At 38.7% G+C, this 27,248-nt stretch overlaps 1 protein-coding gene and 1 long non-coding RNA gene across 3 annotated transcripts in view; one reads left to right on the forward strand and one right to left on the reverse strand.

The window, feature by feature from the left end:
- Positions 1-27,248, reverse strand: part of ZNF280D (zinc finger protein 280D) — a 298,762-nt gene that overhangs the window by 190,774 nt on the left and 80,740 nt on the right. The window lies entirely within an intron of this gene.
- LOC130679591 (uncharacterized) overlaps positions 6,563-27,248 on the forward strand; it is a 45,390-nt gene continuing 24,704 nt past the window's right edge. Inside the window, exon 1 of the long non-coding RNA XR_008992608.1 lies at positions 6,563-7,592. This is a non-coding gene — a long non-coding RNA (uncharacterized LOC130679591). The remainder of the gene's footprint in view (positions 7,593-27,248) is intronic.

Consider the following 27,248-nt stretch of genomic DNA (forward strand, 5'->3'; position numbering starts at 1 on the left):
ATTGAATTCATCAGTTCATCAATATTGCCAATCCAAAAAAACAGAGTTCATTCTAGTTTTCTCATTTGCACTTACCTTCTCCAACAATGAGAGTCCCAGCAACCATTATCCTTAGCATATTTACATATTCGTTGACTATCCCTGTATGTAACAATTTCCCATTGCTGCTGCCACCTCTCCATGTGAACACTCCCCTCATTCCACTCACGCTCTGACACCTATTCCAGGCTGCCATTGCCACATCCCCACATGGATACCTTCCTCATGCTGCTCAGGTTCCAACACTGTATGCCGGCCCAGCATGACTGCCCCCAGCTGCCCACACAGACTTTTGGATTAAATCTTGAAGGAAGGAAATAATGAGCACATTTTCTTGATTTCTTTCAATTATATGGATTAGGGCCTATTAACACATATTTGCATGATTTCAATGTAAAACCTCAAAAATATTTTTTGTGTGCCTAAACCTGCAAATAACTAAGAATTATCACAACACATACATTACCAGGACATAGTTGTTACATTACTGTTATCATTGGTTAAACTACATTATTCTTTTTTTTAGCACTACTGTTATTTGGATGCTATGGTATTTAGACTTCCAGATAAATGATCTGCCACTATAAGTATCTTTCTATTTCTTATTTCCATATACTAGACATGCTATTCAACAGTTCCAGCCACACCCACAGCCCTTTTGAAAAAGCAGCCTATTAAACTGTTTAATGTTACATACCTACAATTCTTATAGGAGCCAAAGTTAGTTAGACATTGACCCAAAGGCCATCACCCTATGATTTGACTAGAATAAGGTTCTGCTTATAACAGATGCTGTAGGTTCCCTGATTATATACTCTCCACACTCTCTGATCCACTTTATGCTGACAGCATCCTGCTACAAGCACCTGCCACCTTCTAAGGGAAATGGGGCAGACAGGATGTACATGGAAGTTAACACCCCTGGAATCAGCCCTCATGTATTGAAAGATGGGAAATGGTAGACAAATACCCAACTTCTTTACTTCTAAACTGGGATAACTCTGAAGAAAATTCTACACTGTCTCCCAGAGTTCCCCTGTAGGACTGAAATCCAGTTGCCCAATGCAGTAACCTGCTCAGTAATGGACCCTTTATTGGCTTCTTTCCCTTCCTTGTCTTAATTCCCTGTTCCCTAAAAGTGCTTCCAGGAACCACCTCCCAAGTTAAATACCAGCTCTCAAATCTTTACCTCCAGGTCAGCTTCAATGGAAATCCAACCTAAGAAACCACTCAAATGTCTCAATAGTTATTGGTGGAGTCAAACAGATGTCCTTTCTCAGGTATTTAAATTTAAGTATATATATATATATATATATACACACATATACTCACACACACACACATATATATGTGTGTGTGTGTGTGTGTGTGTACATATTTATTTTTTTAACTGTCTTTAGTTGGACAGAGGGAAAGAAATTTGTAAACACTATTTGAACCACATAAATGGTGGGCACTAGAGAGAAGATTAAAATCCCTGACCAGAAGCACTACCCTTTGGCTTCAGAACTACCCTCCAGTTTTAATCTTGGTTAGACTGTGCCCTTTGACACAGCTCCTCTCAGATTTCCACGATATTCTTCTATGCTATAACTTTACATGTGGCCTATGAATAATGAACACTGCACTCCCACCCTTCTTACCTGAGTTTATACTGAAGATTTCTTTCCTTGACACTGAACTACAATATGGGAAGTATTGACTGACTATATTTTGCTTCCTTTATTGCAACTAAAAGCCTTGCATAACATAGGCACTCAGTTAATATTTAGCTGATGAACCAATGAGAGTAGTATTTAAAAGGTATATATGTATGTACTCAGGTTCAGAACTACTAAGTCTAAGCTATGAAAAGCAGGAAAAAAAAATCCCTTCCCCCCCTCTCCATAGGGCAAACACTTGAACAAATTTTCATACCTTGTAACTATAAGAACTAACTACTTTTTTTGGATGCTCAGCACTCCTTTCTTCCCTCTTATGGTAACTGTCCCCCCTTCCTCACACTTCCCTGCCCCACATATATACACATTTCCTTTAATCAACCACCTGTCCCCTCAATTCATGAGATTCTATCCCTGCCATCAAGAAGGTAAATATCCTACAACTGCTAAGTCAGAATCCCCTATATTCCAGGGGGTTTGCACATGACCTAAGGCAGATCAAAATTTAACCTTGGATTTTACAAATGGACTATGGAGAGAAATGCTATTTTCATCTCCTGAGTTTTCCAAGCTGTGGTAATGTAAGCTTGGATTTGTTTATACCTACTCCTCACCCCCCATTTCCAATCAGTCTTCAAGAAGGAAAAGTCTATCTTCAGTAGAAGTGGTCAAAACACATAGGGAAACACAGCCAAGAGAGAGACAGAGAAGAAGGCAGGGGATGGGAGAGGAAGATCGAGCAATGTTTTCTGAGTCTTTAGAGTCCTACAAACCAGCCTCACCTCATATTTCTCTTTATAAAGAGCCAATACATTTTTTTTTACCTTTTTAGATAGAGATGGGTTTTTATCCCTTGCAACCAAATATTATATATATACACAAAAGTGGAAAAGCAACTCTAAAACCATGACAGGAATACGTGTTAAAGTTTAAATCTCCCCTCAAAACACTCCTCACTCCTTAGAGCATGATAGACACCAATAGAAGGCCGTAACTGTGTGTCTCCCGTTGCATTGTGTGCTAAATGTCTGGGAGACTACAGCAGAGGCCACTGTATGCCAGGGTGTTCCTTAATAGAAATTAGGGTGTATTCAGTGAAAGGGGATTTCAGAAAGAAAAGGGAAGATTATTATGTAATGCATGAAAGGAAGATTATGGGAGGAATGTTAATAGTTCTTTGTAAGAGATGGAGAAGGTTTTTTTTTTTCTAGTAAGAAGAAATTTACAGAAATTAACCAAGTGTGAAAGGTGATTTGTCCCAAAGCCTTTAATAAATGTTATCAGAGTAAATCAAAACAATCTAAGTGTCTTCTGGTCATTTTCACTTGGCTGTCTCAAAAGGACCTAAAGTAAATCTGAAACTGAGACTGTATCTCCCAAAGGTGGTAACTTTTTACTACCCCTTGTCAGCATGTCACCACCATTTATCCAATTTATGTGTAACTTCTTTGCCTTTTCTTCCTCCATATTAACTTAATCACCCTTGGCCCCGGACAGCACTGGGAGGGTTTGGCACCCCCTGCCCAGCCCTGAGCCAGGCACCACCATTGTTAAGAAAACTCCATAAAAAATGCAACTGGTTTCTCAAAAAAAAAGAGAGATTTATTTATTTATCTCTTCAATGTCTCTTAAATCTCTCTGATTATTCCCAATTCCACTGCCTTTCTCTGTCCAAGCTGTCCTCACACTGGACTACTTACTATTCTAACCTACGAATTGGTCTTCCCTGCATTTACTCTTGCTCCCCTCCAATCATTTCAAGCCATGTTCCACTTTGAAGGCCACCGTGTGTGTGTTTGTGCGTGCATGTGCACACGAGTGAGAATGCACATGTTTATGTTACTTTATTCTTATTTTGTTTAAATTCTTCCAAAATATATTGGATATCTAATGATTTCTGTCCAGAAAATTTCCACCCTCCTTAAGGTTATAACACTCTAAATTTCTTTTAGGAAACCACCCCTTGGCCAAGTCGTTTGGGATTTCCCCCACCTCCAGCTCCAGAGTTGCGGAAGCCCTAACTAGCATACTCTCCCCTAGGCATAGATTGTTTTAGGGAAGGGCATTTAACCAATACCTACACCACTTAACGAACTACATTCCCCTAGCCAAAGAAATTGGTTCAGGTGGGCATGTGATTTAAGCAAATCAAACAGGGACTTTGGTTTTTGTCACCATGATATGGGAACTAGACTGAAGATTAAGCTAGCACAAGGGTGAGAACAGAGCCAAGAGATCCCAGAGAATCAGAGCTGGGGCATGAAGATACCATCCTCCCACAGATAAAGCTGTGCTTGGGTGGGCTCTGAACTCTGAACTTCACCTTTACATAAGCCAAATATATATATATTTTGTCTTAAGGCAGGTTTGACTGGGTTTTCCATCACTTGCATCTGAAAGATTCTTAGCTAATATCCACCCAAGCTAATGCACCATTGCACATGGAATAAAGGCAAAACTCCTTAATACAATTTGAGGCACATTTGCATGTGCTCCCTGGGTTCAAGCCACAGAGGCCAACCTTTAACCTCTGTTTATGCCATTCCCTCTTCATAAAACCCTCTTGGCCTCCCATATATATATATCCCAGTATTATTATGCTTCTTACCTTCTTATCCTTCAGTTCTCAGGTCAAATGCCTTTCATGAGTCCTCAGACCAGATCTTTGTTATTCACTCTCAAAGCACAATATGGATTCAATTTTGCTACTTTTAAGTATAGAAAGTATACATTTATTTGTGAGATTCTTTCATAAAAGTCTGCCTCTCTAACTTAACTATAAGGTACATGTAAGAAACTCTCTCTTTCTGCTCATTATTTATAGTTCCTGACACACAGTAAGTGCTTTTTTATTATTTTGTTGTTGAGTGAATTAAAGAAACAAGAGGAAGACATTCTCAGCATAAGTTTCAGTTAATCTCACACTTTATCAAGTAACTTGAATTGCATTTGAAAAGAAGCAGAAGTCACAGCAAATATCACTGGTTCACTTACAAAATGAAAATAGGTTAGTAAAATTTATTTTAAAGCCAGAATGGGAGGAATTCTCCTGGATATATCCAAGCAATTTATAAAAATGAGACATTTTAAAAACAGACATATCAGAAACACATACTATTTTATCAAGAGAAAAAATTAAATGCTGAGTTAACATCTTTGTAGAATCAAAGGGTGAGCGATAAATTTGTTTTTAATGTTCACCAAAGGGGGCAGAATACGACTGATGTATTGATTTAGAAGTAGATGGTATGATTTGGAAAAATAGGATTTCTGGCAAAATTCCTCCTCTAGCTTAAAGGTACAACCAAGAAACTGATGAATGTTTGCAATTCCATTTCAATGTTGGATAAGATCTCAGCCGGCCGACTTTCTCTCAGCTATTGGAAAAAGCTGGAAGTGATTTTGTATACTAAAAACTGCACAGTCTTTCATCATAGCCAAAAGACAATTTTCAATGAATTTCAGTTTTATGCGGTCATATTTCTGCATCAACTTTTCTTTCCTGGTGTCCCATCCTTACACCAGAGAAACAACAGATGTGTCTGGAAGGTTAAGCTGACAATATTTTGCTCTGAAGTGTTTCATAAACATAACAGAATTTATTATATACTTAGTGGAACAATACCTTGGTGGTGGTGGTGTTTTCAATAATGGATGAATGAAAATATACTCAGAGTCAATTTAGAATATGAATGAGATATGATTCAATAATTAGGAACACCAACAAAAGTAAAATCATAATGCTTGTATCTCTAAATTTATTTTTCTTCAATCTGAAATGCCTTCCCTTCCCATTTCTGCATAATTCAAGTTCTCCTTGGTTTTCTACAGCATACTGAATTCACACATTATTCTGGTTTTTTTAAATACTTCTAGATGAGTATACTTATTGTGTGGGATAAGGAAATCCCAATTGTCAATCCAGGGACTAAACTGTCTGTATCAAACATCACCTGGAAAACATTAAAAAATATATTTTCCAATGTGGTATCCACATATAAATCAAGTATAAAAATCAAATGTGTATTCATATTTGAACTGACTGTTTATAGTTCATAATGCATGAGCAAAACCAAAAGTTTCTGTGATGACTGCCCTTGTACTGTTCACCATGTAACTTATTCACTATGTAAGAATTTGTTCTCCATGTAAGAACTTGTTCGTTATGCTTCAGAAGATTGGAGACTGACGAAAATTAGGCTTGGGGTGGATTAATGATTGTGCATTGAGCATTGACTCCCCTATACAGAATTTTATTGTTGTTAACAACCATTTGATCAATAAAAATGAGAGATGCCCTAACAACAACAACCAAGAAAAAGTACACACTTCCAATTGTAAAATAAATAAGCAACCGGGATGTAATGTATAGCATAAGGAATATAGTCAAAATATTGTAACAACTTGGTATGGTGATAGCTGGTACTTAGAATTATCATGTATATAAATGTTGAATCACTGTGTTGTACACCTGAAACTAATGTAATGTAATACTGTGTGTCAACTACCCTTCAATAAAAAATAATTATCTAAAAAAAAAAAAAAAAAAAAATATATATATATTTTCCAAATTGCTCCCCATTCCTTTTCTCCCACTTCTAAGATTGTGACTCAGTAAATCAGAGAATCTAAGGCATCTGAACATTTAAAGAATATTCTCTATAGACCCATGTTTATAGCAGCATATAGAGCCACAGCTCATAACAGCCAAAATGTGGAAGCAACCCCAGCATCAAAGGTGAGTGGATAAACAAAATGTGATATATACATACAATGGAATATTACTTAGCCTTAAAGTACAGTGCAATTCTAATATATGCCTCAACATGGGTAAGTCCTAAGGACATTATGCTAAGCAAAATAAGCCAGTCACAAAAGGACAAATCTTGTATTTCATTTAAGTGAGGTATATAGAATAGTCTGGACTTTAGAGAGAAAAAGTAGAATAGTGGTTGCCAGCAGCTGAGGAGACGGGAGAATGGGAAGTTAGTAGAGTTAATGGGTACAGATTTTTACCCACTAAGATAGGAAGACTTTTGGAGGGATGGTGGTAGTGGTTGCACAACAATGGGAATGCACTTAATCCCACTGAATTGTGCACTTAAAAATGGTTAAGATGACAGATTACATTACATATATTTAACCACAATTTTAAAAAAATTCTCTAGATGTGGAAACAATGGTCTCAGTCATTCCTGGTGATCCTTCATTCTTCTTTATCATAATATTTTATTCATGGGTACCTTTACAAATATTTACTGAATATCTACCATGCCCAAGGCATAATTCTAAATGCTGGAAATATAATCATGACTCATGCAGACAAGGTCCCTGCTCTCAGAGAGTCAAAATTCTACTGTCTATGATACTGTATTTATAAGACTTAGTGTTGTAACATGAAACAGAAAACTCAATTTCACAGTGGCTTTAATACTCAAGATGTTATTCTCTCATATAAAATGTCTATTTGGCAGGGACTAGGTTCCTTCAACCTTTCTTCTTTATCAACACAGGGTATGACCACATAGGCATGGTCCAAGGTGGCTGCTAGATAGCTGGTCATCGCATCTGCATTTCTACCACCAAGAAGGAGAAAATACAACCCAAAGGGCATAACCCTTACATTAGAGATATTCTCTGAAATGACATCTAATTGACAATAATTTAGTCATGTGGCCATGCCTCACTGCAAGGAAAACAAGAAAATTCAATCTTTATTTTGGGCAGCAATTTGCCTAGCTAAATTTCAAGGTTCTCTTACTAAAAAAGAGGAGAATGGATACTGGAGAGCTATCATACTTGCTCATAATTTTTTTCCCAGCAGATCTTGAATCCTTTGAAGGGAGAGGTGTCTCTAAGGATAGAATTAATAAGAAGAGACCAAGAGGCAAGGTAAAGGGAACATTTGTGATGCTATCCTCTGAGGGTTTCACCCCTTTAATATGCCACTAGCTAATGACAAGGACTGCCTCAGAGCAGGGGTCAGCAAACTTTTCTGTAAAGGGCCAATAGTCAATTTGCTAGGCCTTGCAGGCAATAGGATGTCTTTGCCAACCACTTAACTCTGCTATTGATTATATGAAAATAGCCATAGAAAATATGTAAATGAATGAAAGTTGCTTTTTCCAATAAAACTTTATTTATTAAAGCATGGCAGGCTGACCCTTGCCTTATCTCACAATATAAGTCCTTAAAACAACTTAGTATATTACCCCTATATTTCATATTTTATCACCTTCATGGGCTACTATTCAAAGCCAAATGTGAGACTCAGATCCCTCAGGAATGTGGGTTTTGCTCATACAGTCAGGTTAGCCACTGAAACAAGTAGAGATAATAGTTAAGCACTGGGGGGGATTTAGAATGGATAGTAAAGGAGGTATTGTGGAGGAGGGCCAATTGTGGCAAATGTTTTCCACCATTCTTCGGGTTATCTTTTCACATTCTTGATAGTGTTCTATGAAGCATAAAAGTTTTAAATTTTGATGCAGTCCACTTTTTCTTTTTTTCTTTGGTTGCTCATGCTTTTGGTATCATATCTAAGAAATCACTGTCTGATAAGGTCACAAAGACTTATACCTATGTTTTTTTCTAAGAGTTTTATGATTTTAACTATTATGTTTAGGTATTTGATCCATTTTAGGTTAATTTTTGTGTATGATATGAGGTAGGTGTACAACTTCATTCTTTTGTATATGGATATTCAGTTCTCTCAGCACAGTTCCTTGAAGAGACTCTTCTTATCCCCTTTGAACTGTCCTGGCACCCTTGTTGAAAATCAATTGCCCATGAATGTATGGGTTTATTTCTAAGACTCTCCCAAAAGTGAAATCTCAGTTAGGGTACATAGGAATTGAAAAGGACTGTGATCACTTATCCCGACAGTAGTGCCACGAAACAGACCGGCCATTAGTTTTTGTTACCTGGATACTTAGAGAGTTGTTTTGATTCCTGTTCTTTTCATAATCTGATGCTTAGCTTTTAACTCTTTGTGCTCCTGCACATCTTTGAGCACATTCCTTGTTTTTACTTGAGATAGCCAGAGGTTTGTTGTTGTTGTTGTTTGCTTGTTATGGAGAAATCGAAATAGATGGAGATAGAAATTGATTTCTGGAAGTATCTGTCACAGCTGACACTTGGAATGACAATGTGAAGTTGGAAAGATCATGCTGAGGCAGGAGACAGGTGTGGATTTCTCCTTCTCTGGCTGGGAAGATGGCTACCTTCATAAGTATGTTGTATTTGGAGACTCAGGCAACGTGTATAGTGGGCTAGAGATTTATGAGGGTCAGTAGAAAAATGACATCTGGATAGATCAGGTTGGATATTTTTTTCAGTCTGAGATAAGTTAATATAAGTAAGAGATAACTGGCTTACCAGAAAGTAGAGAGAGAACAGAAACTGTTAAAGGAAGCCCTTTCTGTCTGTGGTCTGTGATCAAAGACAGTTAGTAGCCAGATAATCGTGAACTTTGCTTGTTTAGCAAAGCTAAGTTCTCTCCCTCAAGACACAGTTAGCGGAAGCAAAGTATAGGATGCTGGAAATTTAAGAAGGGACCCAAGGGAAGTCCTACTAAGCATCTGTTTTTGAGTCTTCATTGCCTGATGAAGTCTTCACTTAGCCCCCCACTAAAGCACAACACTGAAATGCGTGGGATAAGGGAGCCCAGATTGGTTTGTCTCTTCCAACTCAAGCTATTGCTTGTCATTGTCCCTAGGAAATATACAAAATGGAGGCCTTACAGCTGAGGGCAGCAGAGAAGAGTAGAGCTCCAAGGCCTGTTGCCATGAGAGAGGACAACCTGATGCTGGGTATCAGTGGAAAGCATACTAGGTTTCTAAATAAATTTATTGCTAGAGAAACATTCTAGAGATTTATTATGAGGGGTTTCTTACATGACTATGGAGGTTGAAAATTCCAATGATCTGCTCTCAGCAAACTGGGGGCCCAAGAAAGCCAGTGGTGTGCTTCCAGTCCAAACTCAAAAGCCTGAGAACCAGGGGAGTCAATGGCATAAGTCCCAGATCAAGTCCAAAGGCCCAAGAACCAGGAGCCCTGGTGTCCAAGGACAGGAGGAGATGGATGTCCCAGCTCAAGCATAAAGAACAAATTCTCTCCTCTGCCTTTTTATTTTATTCAGGCCCTCAGTGGAGTGAATGATGCCCACCTGAAATCTTCGTACTCAGTATATTGATTCAATTTGATCTTCTTACTTGGTATACTTATTCAAATGCTAATCTCTTCCAGAAACCCCCTCACAGACACACCCAGAAATAATGCTTTACCAGCTATCTGGGCATATCTCAGCACCATCAAGTTGACATATAAATTAACCATCAAATGCACATTGCTGAGAACATAGAACTGGACACAATAACTGACATAGAGACTGGGAAGGGAGGGAGTGCTGGGGTGTACATGGCAGAGTTGCACAACTGTGTGTAGGAATACTTAATGACATTGTATGCAACAGAGGAAGAATATGTGGGTATTAAACCACCAGGAAGATTATAGTAGAAAACTATTGTTTTTGCTTGCCCAAATTTTCCTTTATAAAAAGTTTCTTCCCCCATGCTTAAATCAGACTGTTCTAGAAGGGAACGTATACTTCTCTAACTCAGTTGGCATGTAACCCAGACCTGATGTGTTAATTTATTCCATCTCCCTGGCTCAGTGAATGATGTAGGAAAGCTTAAATGATCCAAGCCAGATCAATAAAGTCAGCCACAGATTTTTGATAGAATCATTGGGAAAGAGACACATCCTTTACACAGGAACTGCCTGGCTGATAGAATATAAATTGGCAGCTCTGAGAGACCAGCATGCAACTACTTTGGGGAGGATGGTGTTTACGCAGAGGAAAGCAGAGTGAGAACAAAAGCCAGTAAATGTCCCTGTTGCTTAGCCATTTGGAGAAGGTGTAGTGGACATTTATCTGAATCTCAGCACTTTGTGAACACCCTCCCTTTAGTTAGGGAGTTTCCCTAAGTATCCCTCCTCAAGATAAGAGTCAGAAATTGTGCTTCCTTAGCCCTCCTTATAGCTGGGCATAACCATGTGACCCAGGCCCCACCAAACACCCTTGTGTAACTAACTGCCTTTGCAAAGAGACCTGTGTGAGGAGGAAATGACACATGGAATACATTTTTGCCAGTGAGAGTAACACCAATGCCACTTGGCTTGCAGGAGTGGCACTGTTGAGTTTCTGGTAACAGAGCTGGCAGTAGCACTTGTACCAGTAAATTCAGTTCCTGCTGGCAGTGGAAAAGTAGCACTGAGTGCTAGGAGGGGGCTGACACTGTAGCAGTGTCCTCAAGCTAGTTCTGATGCCTGTTCTAGCTGGTGTCCTGGAAGTTCAGCCTGAGCCTGGCTCTCTAGCCCTCCTGGGACTTCTGTGACTTACAAAATATCCTTTAATAAATTTCTTTTCATCTTAACCAATCAATTGGATTTCTGTTACTTCCAACTAGACTTCTGGTACTTATACACAATTGGTAACAATCTGTTACAGAGATGGATATATGAATGACAATTCTATGACACAGGCATTGTTATTCCCATTGTACAGATGAAAAATAGGCCTAATAGGTCCTGGAATAGGTCCTAAGTGAATCCTGCCCAAGGTAACACAGCTAGTAAATCTTAGAGCAGAGATTATCATTCTAGTCTCTATCTTCAATCTCCAAAGTTCATCTTTTTTCATATGCCATTTGAAACATGCTTTCGGAAATAATCTTGTGACAGAGTAGATTAGCTTGCTCAGAACCTATCCCAGTCTCTTCCGAGTGTGCCTTCCCATACTACAGAGGCTAGAAAGCTAAAACTGACATTTCTCAGACTTATTTGCAACTAGGAATATGATTTAGATTCCACCAATTAGATGCAATTGTGTGAAAATTGAATTTAGAGCTGAGCCAAGTAGGAAGGCAGGCCAGCCTTCATTCTGACAGTGCAAATCAGGTACACATGGTTTGGGGCCAACAATTGAGACTACAACTTTCTAATTCCTGAATTGTAGCAAAAGTAGTGTGATCTTGGAGCTGGCAGGTAGCTTGATTCCCTAGCTTCCTAACTGCTGCAAGAGACAGTTCTCTAGATATGTCAGAGTTCTGGAAGTCATTCCTGGAAGCCCAGCCCACTCCTCCAGCCTTTCTAACTGTGAGCATCTGATTTCCTGCATCCCAACCTTTTCTGCTTAAACTACAAAATCAGTTTCTATTATCTGCTTCTGAATTCTGTCTAACACAAGCACATATAGAGGTCAACTTCATCTCTATCCTCAAAGATAAAGTATTGTTTAACCAAACAGGACTGATAGAGATTATCTTTTCTCAGAGTCACTATTAAGGGGTAGAAAAGTATGTATTCAAGGTAAATTGATATATTGAAGTAATAAGTACCATGACCTTTCCAGTCTTGCTATATTTGTATCTCAGGAAACTGAATGTATCAGTCAGAGTACAGGAAAGCAATAGATGGCTCATTCAAACTGGATTATTTGAGGAAATCTGAATAAAGACCAATTTTCAAAAATATATACAGGGCATAGAAAACCACAGGGGTTGTGCAGTGCTCCTAGACCTGATGCAGCAAGAGGAAGGAGCCTGTTACAGACTGAATGTTCATGTCTCCTCAAAATTCCTATGTTGAAATTCCAACCCCCAGTGTGATAGTATTAGATGGGGCCTTTGAGAGGTGATTAGGTGAGGAGGGTGAAGCCCTCATGAGTGGGTTCGGTACCCTTATTAAGGAAACCCAGAGAGTTCACCCTTTTTCAATCACAGAGGATAAAGTAAGAAGTTAGCAGTCTATAATCAGGAAGCAGACTCTCATCAGACACCGAGAGACACAAAATCTGCCAGCACCCTGATCTCAGACTTCCAGTCCCCAGAACTGTGAAAAATAAATTGTTTCATTTATTGTTTATAAGCCACCCAGTGTATGGCATTTTGTTATAGAGCCTGAACTATGAACCATTACGGAAGCCTGGAGACAGTTATGTAAAGAAGATGCCTTCCAGGAGCTGTGCTCTTTGGTTGAGGGATGGAGCTAACTCGCAGCAGACAACCTCACAGGCAGGGATCAGAGAGGGGGCAACCTCACAGTGTGCCCTCCTTTCAATCTCCTGCCCACCTGCAAGTCAAAGGACAAGAGCATGTGTTGTCCTCACAGGAAATCCTCCCAGGGTGGAGAACCATGGAGAGTCGGTATCAGCAGCAAATTGGAGATATCCAGCACAGTAAATGAAATAGATCAACAACTCCAGTGCAGTAAGAGATCATAAACAATGCAGGTTGCAGTGTTTCAGTGCTACTGAATTTAATGTTCACAGGTTGAGTTTATTCATTCTTTTTAAAGATAGTGAATATGGTCTGCTTTATGTGTGATCTGAGAGCATTTTGCTGAGTTTAGCTCAGAGAATCAGAGTGTGAGAAGTGGAAGTCGCCTTAGAGATCTTGCTGAACATTTCTCATTTTATAGAAGAAGAATTTAAGACTTAGGGAAATCAAATAAATTTTCCCAGTCATATGTCCAGAATCCCCAGAACCAGGAGGCACACCCAAGTCTAATGATCCCCAATACAGGACTTCTTCCACTGTTTGTAGCTAGAATCCATGCTGGACACAAGTTATGCTCATTACAAAGTGCCAGGCTGTGATGCAGCTGCCGTCTCAGGTTTGAGCATTTCTCTGCCTTGGTTTTATTTTTCTCTTTATTTTAAACAATTACCTGAGAAGCTGAATTTCAAAGATACTTTTCTGAAAAATAGCTAGAAGATACACAGGAGGAAATTAGCATAATGCATTTTATCTATACTTTACAGGGTATAATCTAAAAATGTGTGACAAAGCAATGCTAGTAGTGCAGAGAAAATTCCCCTGGGATATTTGGTTTCATTTAAAAACACCTCAGTATGGGGTGATGTGAGAGCAGCAGCCTGTGACATACTTCTATCAGGGCAAATTGTTATTCCAGTGATTCACAGCAAGAGACCTGACAAACACTTCTGAGTCGATATAAAGGTTCTTGCCATCAAGATAAAATGAGAATTGCAGTGGGTGGTCCCATTCTAGCCTCATGTCTCCTTCTACTTCTGTCCTGGCTTAGGTGGTTGCCCTGGAAACAGTGGGGAGGCAAACAAAACCATTTGGAACAACTTTTAGGAAGCCTTATGCATGCAGGCCTAATTTTTCTTTCCTGCTGCCTTTTTTCTCTTCTCAAGCAGTGACTTTTCCAAAGCTATCATTCCCTGAGAGGGTGTACTCTTTGGACTGCCTTGAAAGTTGATTCATTCTAAAGTCTTTGGCAAGGTCCAGTTGGACGACTGGCCAGAGTTTGGCAGATAGCTGGGGAAAGGGGCTTTATTTCTCGTTATTCAGCTTTGTATCCCAACACAGATGGTCCTGATCTTCTCCTCCCCCACCTACAAATTTTTCTAAAATGACACCCAAGTTTTTCTTGGCAGAAGTTTTAATTCTTGGCAAACAGTTCACTGCAGCTCTAATTATGATGACAGCTTTAATGGAGAAGATAATCATATTAAATGGTTCTTATTCAGTTCCATGTGATGAATTAGTGATTACCATGAAATGTGTTAAGCAGCCAAAAGTAAGGGGAAAAGATAATGTACTGTGCTACCAGTTGAGATCTGAAGAATTCCAAAACTGGTGAGAGATTGGACAAAATGACCTTTAAAGAGAAGATGCTGATTCCAGTATCTCTTGTAGCTTAGTTGGCAACTAAGAAACTCCTTTATCCTGTGTCTGTTAAAGAAAAAGTTACTCTGATTCTTGTTAAAATGGTAAAGAAGACTGTATTCAAGACTATTGCAACAGGAGCTTACTCTATTGCAATAGGATAGAGAGATCAAGTTCAACCCCCAATACAACAAGGACAAGTGTGGGTTTATAACCAACCAGTGGGCAGAATGAGGAGTTAGTGGATGAAAAATTATTAAAAGGAAACATCAAGCGTATGGGGATTCTTTTTTAACAGGATTCCTGCCAAAGGCAGGTCAAGGAGATTTTCATCAGAGGTGGGGATGAAGGACTTGACTGGATAACAAGGGTGGTCAGATATCGGTGGTGGGGAGAGTCTTGCTAAACTTATTTAGCAGTATTATTAAACCTGAGGTGGGCATACCAAAGACAGGAAGGGGCCAAGATCGCGGCCTGAGAGTCTTTTTCAGCCCCTCATCTTGTTCAAGGAAGGAAGAGACATTCTTCTTTCCTCTGAACAATATAAATCCATTTCTTGTTCAGGCTCCTTGTGTTCATTAAGGCAGCTGAACCATTGTTGGGACTTGGTAGTAGAGGATATTTGCTGAATGGTGCAAATCAGCAGGCATTTAATGGGGAATTTCTATGAAAATAAAAAGAAAAACAAAGATTAATCCTGAAGTACACTACAGATCCAGTTTCTGAATCCAAAGAGTAGCCATTGAGATGATTTCTAGATGTTGGGCTCAAAGCATCTTCAGATGGTGGAGGAAACTGGTTTGCAGTTTCAGTATCTTTGATGATGGCATAACATCAGTGTCACAGTCATAGTGACAGAGAGTGACATGCTTCCCAGAGCAAAATCATAGTGACAGAGAGTGACATGCTTCTCAGCACCAAGATATTTCTTGGAGTATGGAAGATGTAGAATTTTCAGTAACCTTCCTGAGTGACCTATATAGCAGTGGCTCCAACTATGAAGGTTGCCTGTTGTCCAGGTTCAACTTGCAAGATAACCTAGAGTCCCAGTAAGGATCTGGACAGTCAGGTTTTAGTTCTCAGTGACACCAAGTTAGGAAAGTGGGAGAAAAGTTGGAAACACTAATTTAGAGAGTTGTAGTCAAATATTGGAGGAAACTACAAGAATTGGGAATTTGGTAAGGACTAACAAAATGTGCAAGATGGCAGGATTCAGTCTAATCTACAAGTGGATAACAAAATCAAAGATGATGGACAGGACTAGAGTCTGATAACCTTCAAGGGTGGGTTATAGTTTTTCAATGAAACATAAAATTTCTCTCTACACTCACCCTTCTTTCACCAGAGTTAACCAACATAAGATTATTCTTTACGAAGTAAATCTGGTTTCAGTAGATTTTTGGCCTATTATTTACATAAGTGTAGCAAGAATAAGAATTGACCACAGAAACCTTTGAAGGTTTGCTTTGCTGGAACTTTTCCTAAGGAATCCCATATTAGACTTTCAAAAGCTTCCCAAGGCTAGGAAACCATGCCAACAACTTGCCACCAGATTTCACCTGCAGTACCTATAGATTTGGGTGAATTTCTCTCCCCTCTAGGTCCCCAAAATATCCTGAGCTTCCTTGGCCTGCCAAGAAGTGACCTTCCTTATTCACCTGTAAGACTGGGAATCCAGTAAACCAGACACCAGTCCAGTTTTGGCAGAGGGCTTTCTAAGCATTAACTCCATAAAGTCAACCTTAGTTCCTTAAAATTGTCTGGTCATATCTAATTCTATGCACATAATTCTCAAATATGACATTCCAGTCACATTCTTGGTTATATAACCAGTATTTCCAATTATGTCCCATTCAGATTCTCATTGCCATTAAAATGAGAACACTCCATAAAGTCTCTGAATTCTGGAGGAGTTAGAAAAGATAAATGTTTAATTTCTGTTTACAAAACTATTATCAACTAAATTGTAAGTTTTAACCTAAGAGAAGGGGGAATTTCCTTAAATCCAGCAGCAATATTCCAAATGAAAGCCATAATCATCCTTCATCAGTTCATTCAGTCTCATGTAATTAACTCATGTTCTACTTGGTCTTGGGTTAGCAGTTTTATGAACCTTATCAGCTTCTCCACTAGAGTTCTAGAAAATCCTTCTCAGTCGAATGGTATGGTCTCAAATTTAAGCAATGCCATTAGAAGACTACCACAGAGAGCTGTCCTAGTCCTTTACATGGGTCTCTGAGACAGTCCTTTTTTGTTGAAGTTTAAGCACTCTGGCCTATTGCTTACTGCAAGTACTTTCAGAAAAGAATCAGAGTAAAATATAAATTATCTGTTGATGGGAGAAGACTTAAAATGGCTATGGTTAAAGGTCTGATGAAAGTTCATCCTAAAAATGATGTAACTGACAGGGGAATTTGGTTATTTCTTTGGCAAATAACATTTAAAATAATAACTGGAATTACACCTGATAACATTATACCAGAATATATACTAGAAAGTAACAAATTTCATTCAATGTCTGAAATATTTATATTAATAACACTTTATCCATACAAATAGAACGTAGATAAGTTAAACCATCTCTTATTTAACAATGCTTTACATGCAATTGAACATGTCAAATAAACCTAATTGTTTTTTGGCATCTCTTTTTACAAGATGTAAGAAAAAATCCTTTGAGGTTTTCCAAGAGCTGAGAAATCATACACTCATTTCAAGATCAAGATTTCACTTTGGATTTGATTCTGGGAGGATAAAATTGTCCAAGATGTTAAAAGGTTAGAATACTTGACTAAATACAATCCTACGTCATTGTGAAATAATACTTTGCTGCTTATTTAACCAAAGTGACAATAAAATAATTCAAAAGTAAATATAGGAGATAACATGACTATATTATTTTAAATGTAAGAAAACTTGATTCTCTTAAATAATTAAGGACACAATAAGGGTTAACATAAAGCATAGGAAATTATTTTGATAAGACACAGTATCTGTTTCCTAGGAGAATTACTTAAAAGGTAAAGAAAAACCTTTTACAATACCTCATTAAGAGCAGACCACCAAACCAAGAAAACCCTGTTATGTCAACAAAGAGCAAACCAAACTCCAGCTTTGCATCACTGTACTTTTGATATTAAAGTTAATTTTTAAGAAAACTTAATAAACAAATCTATCCAATGTTAGCCAGCTTTGAACACATGAGGTAAGATTCCTTTCCTGCAAACCTTCTACAACTTTTTATATCCATTGAGTTTTTGTTCTGTATTTTCCTCTTGTTCTTTAGGACAAAATTACTGTATTGTTCCCTTATCAAAAACCCATCCTACATACCCTGTATGTTTTTTCTTATCAAATATACATTCTACTTCCTTGCATACTTTATACAAAGTTGTTTCCGTTCACCCATACTTTCTAGCAGTTTCATTTACAGATACTGATTATAATTTTTAACCATTAGTAACCTTTTTTAAATATATAAAGCTACAAAGTAGGTAACTGTGAATTGTCTGCCATATGCCAGCATTGTGTACCAGACTAGCAAATTTAAGAATATGCCATCTCACAATTATTATAGGCATATGTTTCCTGGTAGAATAGTGGTTTTATTTTTGGTATCATTAATCTACAATTCCATGAGGAACATTATGTTTACTAGACTCCCCCCATCACCAATTCCCCCACACAAACCCCATTACAGTCACTGTCCATAAGCATAGTAAGATGCTATAGAATCACTACTTGTTTTCTCTGTGTTGTACAACCCTTTCCGTGTGCCCCACACACATTATGTCTGCTAATAGTAATGCCCCCTTTTTATTTCCCCCCTTATCCCTCCCTTCCCACCCATCCTCCCCAGTCCCTTCCCCTTTGGTAACTGTTAGTCCATTCATGGGTTCTGTGAGTCTGCTGCCGTTTTGTTCCTTCCATTTTTTTCTTCGTTCTTATACTCCACAGATGAATGAAATCATTTGATACTTGTCTTTTACTGCCTGGCTTATTTCACTGAGCATAATACCCTCTAGCTCCATCCATATTGTTGCAAATGGTAGGATTTGTTTTCTGCTTATGGCTGAATAATATTGTATATGTACCACATCTTCTTTATCCATTCATCTACTGATGGACAGTTAGGTTGCTTCCATTTCTTGGCTATTGTAAATAGTGCTGTGATAAACATAGGGTTGCATCTGTCTTTTTCAAACTGGGCTGCTGCATTCTTAGGGTAAATTCCTAGAAGTGGAATTCCTGGGTCAAATGTATTTCTATTTTTAGTTTTTGAGGAACCTCTATACTGCTTTCCACAGTGGTTGAACTAATTTACATTCCCACCAGCAGTGTAGGAGGGTTCCCCTTTCTCCACAACCTCGCCAACATTTGCTGTTGTTTGTCTTTTGGCTGGTGGCAATCCTTACTGGTGTGAGGTGATATCTCTCACTGTGGTTTTAATTTGCATTTCTCTGACTATTAGTGATGTGGAGCATCTTTTCATGTGTCTGTTGGTCATCTGAATTTCTTCTTTGGAGAAGTGTTTGTTCAGATCCTCTGTCCATTTTTTAATGGGATTATTTGCTTTTTGTTTGTTGAGGTGCATGAGCTCTTTATCTATTTTGGATGTCGCATCTGTCCAAAACCCTTTATCGCATCTGTCATTTATGAATATATTCTCCCCTACTGTAGGATGCCTTTTTGTTCTATTGGTGGTGTCCTTTGCTGTACAGAAGCTTTTCAGCTTGGTATAGTCCCACTTGTTCATTTTTGCTTTTGTTTTCCTTGCCCAGGGAGATATGTTCATGAAGAAGTTGCTTGTGTTTATGGATAGTATAGTTTTTTTAATGTGTCAAAAGAAGATATTTAGCAGCAGACTCAAATATATTTAGCATCACTCTATCACAGAAAAATAAGAAACCAAAAATATGTAAACTTTAACTTATGCTTAGTAATTTAAGATTTAGTAATTTCTCTTACTTAGAAATGATCTCAATATTTAATGATTGATCTCAATATTTAATGAATATATATTACTTAATTTAGCATGACTCTAAGGCTGCAAGTTACAAAAACAATTTTGGAAATTGTTTTTAGGCAAACACAGTATAACATTAAACAAAGCTAGCCATCATCTCAAATTGTTTCCCTGTGAACTATTTTTATAGCACATGCATGTTAGGCAAGTACTGAAAAAAATCACAAAGGCAAAGAGATCTAAAAGACAATACCAAATTTATGTTGGTATTATATTTAATTCTGATAACTCCACAGACATAGCTGTTTTTATTAAACCAACAATATTAACTAGTCTTATTTAGCCAAGGTTTTCCTGAGTCACATAAACTTGGAAGGCATTTGGGTTAGTTTTGATATTTCTTGGAGTTTTATGAATATTTAATATATATAAGCACTTATTTACCTCTAAACCAATCAGAACTCTTTCATGAGCTATTATAAGTTAATTTGGTAATACCATTTAGAGGTTGAAAAAAATCATGTATTTTTCACATATTGCATACATGCACATACATACATAAACATACAGACGCAAATAGACCTTATCACTCTAAAATTGCCAAGAATCAAGTAAACTTATTAATACAAAACTCACTGATTTATAAGAATATAAGTTGGCTGTCATCTTTGCTCCACTTTATATTTTTATCCATATTGTGTTTCTGACAGATGGGACAAGTTAAGGTTACCTGCTTAATATGAAGGCTGATGCTTTTTACCAATACTTGTGGAAGAGATTTTTAAGGTTTTCTTTTGCCCTGACATATAGTTTCTTTGAGAATCCCTGAATCTTCTGAGAGCCCCTAATGTGTGGGAGGGGATCTAAAGTTCAAGTGATTGTAAGGAATTGAAGGACTGGAGCAGGAGGGGAAAACCTTGCAGGTATGGACAAGGAGATGAAGGACTTAAAGGCAGTCATATCAATGAATTCAAAGTTGCTGAAGGGAAGACTGAAGGTGATAAAAGGAAGAAGAAGGAATGGAAGCAATGGTAATGGAGAGGCCTTTGAGGAGCCAGTTTGGTGAAGTTCCAAATTGTCCTTTGTAAAATCATTCCAACAAGAAAGAAAGGGAAAGAGCTAGTACCATGGTAGTGGAGCATATAGTCAGTGGGGGTATCAGAAGGGTTTCAGTCAACTGAAAAGCTCCAATGTTCTTAATTGATAGTACCTTATAAACAAAGAAGTCTGGGACTTTTAGCCCAGCCTTCATTTGCCTAGGACTCTAACCTAACTTCCAGAGTAAAGGCCTGCAAAAGAGCCAGGAATTCCTCACCTAAAAGTCAGGGAGAAAATCCTTGATCAAAAAGATCCAAGATGAGTTCCATCCAGAAAGATAATTGCTCAAACAGGTACCTTTGAACCAAAGAATCCTGGGACTCTAACCCAGCCTCAGAGACTATACTTAGAATATCAAGAATCAAAATTTGGCTTTACCATGCTTTAACAGACTGTCTGCTAGTGTACTGGGTCAGGAGTTGGACTCACCAATGGAACCCTAATTAGTCAGAGGTGAAAGAAATGTTTCAAAAGTGCACAACAGGGGTCCTGGATGAGAGGTCCAGGGGTCCAATGATAGATTTGATCCTGTCCAAGTCAAGGCACCATAACTGTCAAAGAAAAAATTATTCAGACACTTATAAAAATGACAAGGAAGACTTTATTCAGGGGCTATTGCAATAAGAGCATTGCAGTAGGGCAGAGATTACAGCAAAGACAGCAGGCAATTGGGGATTTACAGCCAATGAGCATAGGGAAGGGTGTCAGTGAATGCAAATTTACTAAGAAGAGGCATAAAGGCTGGAGGGTTTCTTACCAAACCAACTTAATAAGATCCTTGCTGTAGGTAGGCCAAGGGGGATCAGATATCAACACTGGGAGATGAGGAATTTGATCAGATTCAGAGGGTGATCAGATCCCAAGGGTAATGGGATTCTTGCTAAACTGACTTAGCATGATCCTTACTAAAACTGGACTAGACAGGCCAAAGAAAGGATGGGGGCCAAGTTTGAGACCTAACAGAGAACAGGGCCCCCAGAGTAGCCTAACCAAAGTTTGGTCAAGGAAATTGTCTGTCACACCCACCAATAGTATTACATACTTTCACATACAGTGACCCAGATATAAAAAGGTGAGAATGGGAAGGAAGGGAGGGAGAAAGGGAGGGAAAGGAAGGAAGGAAAGGTTTGTAAACTGTCTTCCAAACTCAGATTACTCTGAGTGCTGCCACATATTTGTTTGTGGGTGATAAATTTTATCTTTTGAAATAGCCTAATGAGGGGCTGGCGGTGGAAGTCAAAGGGGTCGGGGGCTAGCACTTCTCTGGACCTGCCATCACGGCCGTTGCAGGCACTACGTCCAGAACCCTTTAGCGTAGGAGTCACACCGACAGCAGCTATGAGCGGCAGGGTGTACAGGGGAGATGAAGTAGGAGCGCTTGTATTTGACATTGGATCCTATACTGTGAGAGCAGGCTATGCGGTGAAGACTGTCCCAAGGTGGATTTCCCTACAGCTACTGGTATGGTGGTAGAAAGAGATGATGGAAGCACATTGATGGAAATAGATGGCGATAAAGGCAAACAAGGCAGTCCTACCTCTTACATAGATACTAATGCCTTGCATGTTCTTAGAGAGAATACAGAGGCCATTTCACCACTAAAAAATGGGATGGTTGAAGACTGGGATAGTTTCCAGGCTATTTTGGGTCATACCTACAAAATGCACGTCAAATCAGAAGCCAGCTTGCATCCTGTTCTCATGTCAGAAGCACCGTGGAATACTAGAGCAAAGAGAGAGAAACTGACAGAGTTAATGTTTGAACACTACAACATCCCTGCATTCTTCCTTTGCAAAACTGCAGTTTTGACAGCCTTTTCCTTAAGATCAGGAACAAGACAAGGATGCCCACTCTCCCCACTTTAATTCAACATAGTTCTGGACGTCCTAGCCATGGCAATCAGACAACACAAAGAAATAAAAGGCATCCAGATTGGTAAGGAAGAAGTCAAACTGTCCCTGTTTGCAAATGAAATGATATTGCACATAAAAAACCCTAAAGAATCCACCCCAAAACTACTAGATCTAATATCAATACAGCAAATTTGCGGGATACAAAATTAATACACACAAATCTGTTGCATTCCTATACACTAATGATGAAATAGCAGAAAGAGAAATCAGGAAAACAATCCAATTCACAGTTGCATCAAAAAGAATAAAATACCTAGGAATAAACCTAACCAAGGAAGTAAAAGACTTATACTCTGAAAACTGCAAGACACTCATGAGAGAAATTAAAGAAACCAATAAATGGAAACACATTCTGTGCTCATGGATAGGAAGAATTAATATTCTCAAAATGGCCATCCTGCCTAAAGCAATCTACAGATTTAATGCAATTCCTATCAAAATACCAAGAGCACTCTTCAATAAACTGGAGCAAATACTTTTAAAATTCATATGGAACCACAAAAGACTCTGAATAGCCAAAGCAATCCTGAGAAGGAAGAATCAAGCGGGGGTGATTATGCTCCCCAACTTCAGGTTCTACTACAAAGCCACAGTAATCAAGACAATCTGGTACTGGCACAAGAACAGACCCAGAGACCAATGGAACAGAATAGACAGCCCTGATATAAACCCAGCCATATATGGTCGATTAAGATACGATAAAGGAACCATGGATATACAATGGGTAAATGACAGCCTCTTCAACAACTGGTGTTGGCAAAACTGGATAGCTACATGCAAGAGAATGAAACTGGATTATTGTCTAACCCCATACACAAAAGTAAACTCAAATGTATCAAAGACCTGAATTTAAGTCATGAAACCATAAACTCTTAGAAGAAAACATAGGCAAAAATCTCTTGAATATAAACATGAGCAACTTTTTCCTGAACATACCCCCTCAGGCAAAGGAAATAAAATAAAAAATGAACAAATGGGACCACATCATGCTATAAAGCTTCTGTACAGCAAAAAACACCATCAGCAGAACAAAAAGGCATCCTACAGTATGGGAGAATATATTTGTAAATGACATATCTGACAAGGGGTTAACATCTAAAATACATAAAGAACTCACATGCCTCAACACCCAAAAAGCAAATAACCCGATTAAAAAATGGGCGAAGGCATGAACAGACACCTCTCCAAAGAAATTCAGATGGTCAACAGGCAGATGGAAAGATGCTAAGATAATTATCAGGGAAATGCAAATTAAAACCACAATGAGATATCACCTCACACCAGTTAGGATGGCCGATATAGAAAAGACTAAGAACAACCAAATGCTGGTGAGGATGTGGAGAAAGGGGAACCATCCTACACTGCTGGTGGGAATGTAAACTAGTTCAACTATTGTAGAAAGCAGTATGGAGGTTCTTCAAAAAACTAAAAATAGAAATACCATTTGACCCACAAACTCCACTCCTAGGAATTTACCCAAAGAAGACAACTCAGATTCAAAAAGACAGATGCACCCCTATGTTTATCGCAGCAATATTTACAATAGCAAAGATATGGAAGCAACCTAAGTGTCCATCAGTAGATGAATGGATAAAGAAGATGTGGTACATATACACAATGGAATACTATTCAGCCATAAGAAACAAATCCTACCATTTGCAACAATATGGATTGAACTAGAGGGTATTATGCTCAGTGAAATAAGTCAGGCAGAGAAAGACAAATACCAAATGATTTCCCTCATTTGTGGAGTATGAGAATGAAGCAAAACTGAAGGAACAAAACAGCAGCAGACTCACAGACTCTATGAAGGACTAGTGGTTACCAAAGGGGAGGGGTGGGGAAGTAGGGAAAAGGGGATTGTGGGGTATCATGATTGGTGCACATGGTGTGTGTGGAGTCATGGGGAAGACAGTGTAGGTCAGAGAGAAAAATAGGGACTCTGGCATCTTACTACATGATGGACAGTGACAGAATGGGGGTGTGGGGGGGTAGTTGATAATAAGGGTGAATGTAATAACCACATTGTTTCTCTTGTGAAACCTTCATAAGAGTGTATATCAATGATACCTTAATAAAAAAAAATATTATGTCCAAAAAAAAAAAAAAAAAAAAGAAATAGCCAAAAGACATTTAGGGCCAAGTCTTTAAAATAAGGAGGATATCAAATTGAGTAACATGGTTATGACTATAAAGCAATGAGTTGTTGGTTCTTGTGTAGTTTATAAATAGGGTGACCAAACAACCTATTTTGCCTGAAATTCTCCCAGTTTTAGAAATGAAAATCTCCCTCAGTTTCAGGAAAACCAGGAAAGTTTACTCAAGGCTGTCTCAGTTTTAAAACTGAATGCCCCACATACTGGGAAAAGCTTTAGTCTTGGACATACTGAGATCGTTGGTCTGTTTGTAAAAAGAATTTGTATTTTCAACCAAGAAATTCCAAATTCATTCTGAGTCATGGCACATGATGAGCTAGGTGTCTGGCTTCCAATATAAGGGTTGTTAAAACACAAAAGCAGCCTCATTTGTGTAGTCACACTTATGTAGGAAATCAAATATTCGCCCTGACTCCTACTTAGTTAGAAGCATGTTTACTTAGATTTTTCTTCAAATACAAGGCCCAAACACCTCTCCACAAAATGGTTGACTGAAAAAGTCTGTTTACCGAATTACGATATTGGGTATACAATTATGCATGGTTTCTTTTTACATTAATATATCTCTTTATGCTTAGCTACAAATTTCTTACTAGAAAAAAAGACAAAATTGCTAATCACCTATAAGGTATAATAAATGTAGTTACTGTGTATGGTAATCAAAGAGTGTGAGTGTGCATGTCTGGTCTTTCATGGGGAAACAATCTTCTTGATCCTCATTTCTAAACCCAAATTCATCTGTGTTTTTCCTCATTTTCCTAAGGGACATGTTGTTCCTTTAGGAGGTTTTTTTTTTAGGGGTGAGATAGCTGAAGAGGGTTGGATGGCAAAAACTTGCTCAGAAAGCTCTGTTACTTGCAGCTGCTATGATCAATCAGTAACCCCTTACAGTGAGATTAGTTTATTCCTCTAACATCAATTTTATATGCCCTCCCATTTGTCTGAGGACTTCCCCTAAGAAGTGGGGACCAGCCAGGCTGGGAGGGCATGTGGTAGCTGGGTCCCTGGAATATATCTGAGACTCGCTGCAGCTAAAGAGGTGGAGATCCAAGAAGCAGAAGCTTAGAAGAGGCTGACTTAAAAACCTCTTAATGCTAAAGTATCCAAATATGAGGGAAAAAGTGGGGAAACCACTGAGAACAAGCAACTTAGAAACGGTATAGAGGTAGAAACTTTAAAAAGGTAGTTTTCTTGATTTTCTTTTTAATGGGGTAACAGCAACCTCAGCCTGATGGTGATGAATGTTCTGACCGAGACTTGCTCCTTTTCCACTTCTCACTCCCTTAGACTGTGTTCTCCAGTTTGGTGGCTGAAAAGCCTTAACATGTTCAGATGTCTTCTGAGTCTGGGTGGGGAGATATCATGTGTTTGCTTCTCCAACTGGCATCCTTTCCAATGGCCTAAGTACCAGAGCTGGCTGTGGCACTGCTGGGAATATAAAACCTTCTGTAAGATTCTTTGGCTCTTTTCACTGAGTTAGTCGCCAGGGAAGCTGACAAGGTTCTGGGTTGAGGGCAGGGTCTCAGGGAGATGGGCTAGTAGGGGCTCATAAACACAGACTTCATTTCTACTCTTACTAAGAAAGGAGGAGCAACCAGAAGACACCTATGACAACTTCAATCTACTAATTTTTGCCTTTTCTTATTTTATGATGGAAGGACAACCTGTCTTGGAGTCTAAGTCTTCTTAGACTTCACCAACTTAAACTCTGGATCCCCTCTCACCTATTCAGAGGCTTTACTTTTTTCTGTCATCCACACTTCCACATTTCCTCTATTGGAACATTCCCTACAGCATATAAACATGCTGTAGTATCTCCTTTCTTAAAATGAATCTGTCCTGCCTAGAAGCAACACCCTTCTCTAACCAGCCCCTCTGCTTATCCAGTCCGCTTGCATCAACCATGTCCAGAATGAGTTGTCAATTCTCAGTGTCTCTACTGCCTCAATTCAGTCTCTTTTCAGCCTTCTCCAATCATGTTTTCTTCCCTGCAACTCTACTGAAGCCATTCTTCTCAGGATCACCAGTGAGCCCCATCTCTCCAAATCCTCCAACAACTCCCAGTCCTTCTGTGCTTCTCTCACTTAACCTCTCAACAGCATTTGACTCAGTTGACCACTCAGTCAACACACCGGTTCAGTCTTCCTCCTACAACTTTGACTGGCTTCTTTTTCGTGTGCAGGCTCCTTCCTCTTATTCCCAGTTTTAAAATTTGTTAAAACCTCTTCTGTTCTTTAAATATACTCACTCTCTTTGGAGGAGATCTTATCCAGTCCCGTGGGTTTAATTTCTATCTTCCTGCCAATAACTCCCAGACCTGTATATTCTCCAGCCCTGGCATTTCCCCTGAGCTCCAGACTTAACAAACATATCCTGCTACATACTTGCCATTTCCATCAAATGTCCAATAAGGATTTCAAGTTGAACATTTTCAAAATAGAACTTGATCTTATCTCCCAGATATGTTCCTCCCCCAGTTTTCTCCACTGTAGTTACTGGCTTTACCATTCATCCATTCTATGGTCTGCTTATGTTTCCCCAAATTCATACATGGGATCCCATCCCCTAAAGGTGATGGTATTAGTAGGTGGGGACTTTAGGAAGTACTTAGGTCATGAGGATGGAGCACTCATGAATGGGATTAGTGGCTTTATAAATGAGCTCCGGGAGGTACCTAACTCCTTGCACCATGTGAGGACACAGTGAGAAGACACTGG

Source organism: Manis pentadactyla, chromosome 11, assembly GCF_030020395.1.
Source record: "Manis pentadactyla isolate mManPen7 chromosome 11, mManPen7.hap1, whole genome shotgun sequence".
In the NCBI taxonomy this organism is placed as follows: domain Eukaryota; kingdom Metazoa; phylum Chordata; class Mammalia; order Pholidota; family Manidae; genus Manis; species Manis pentadactyla.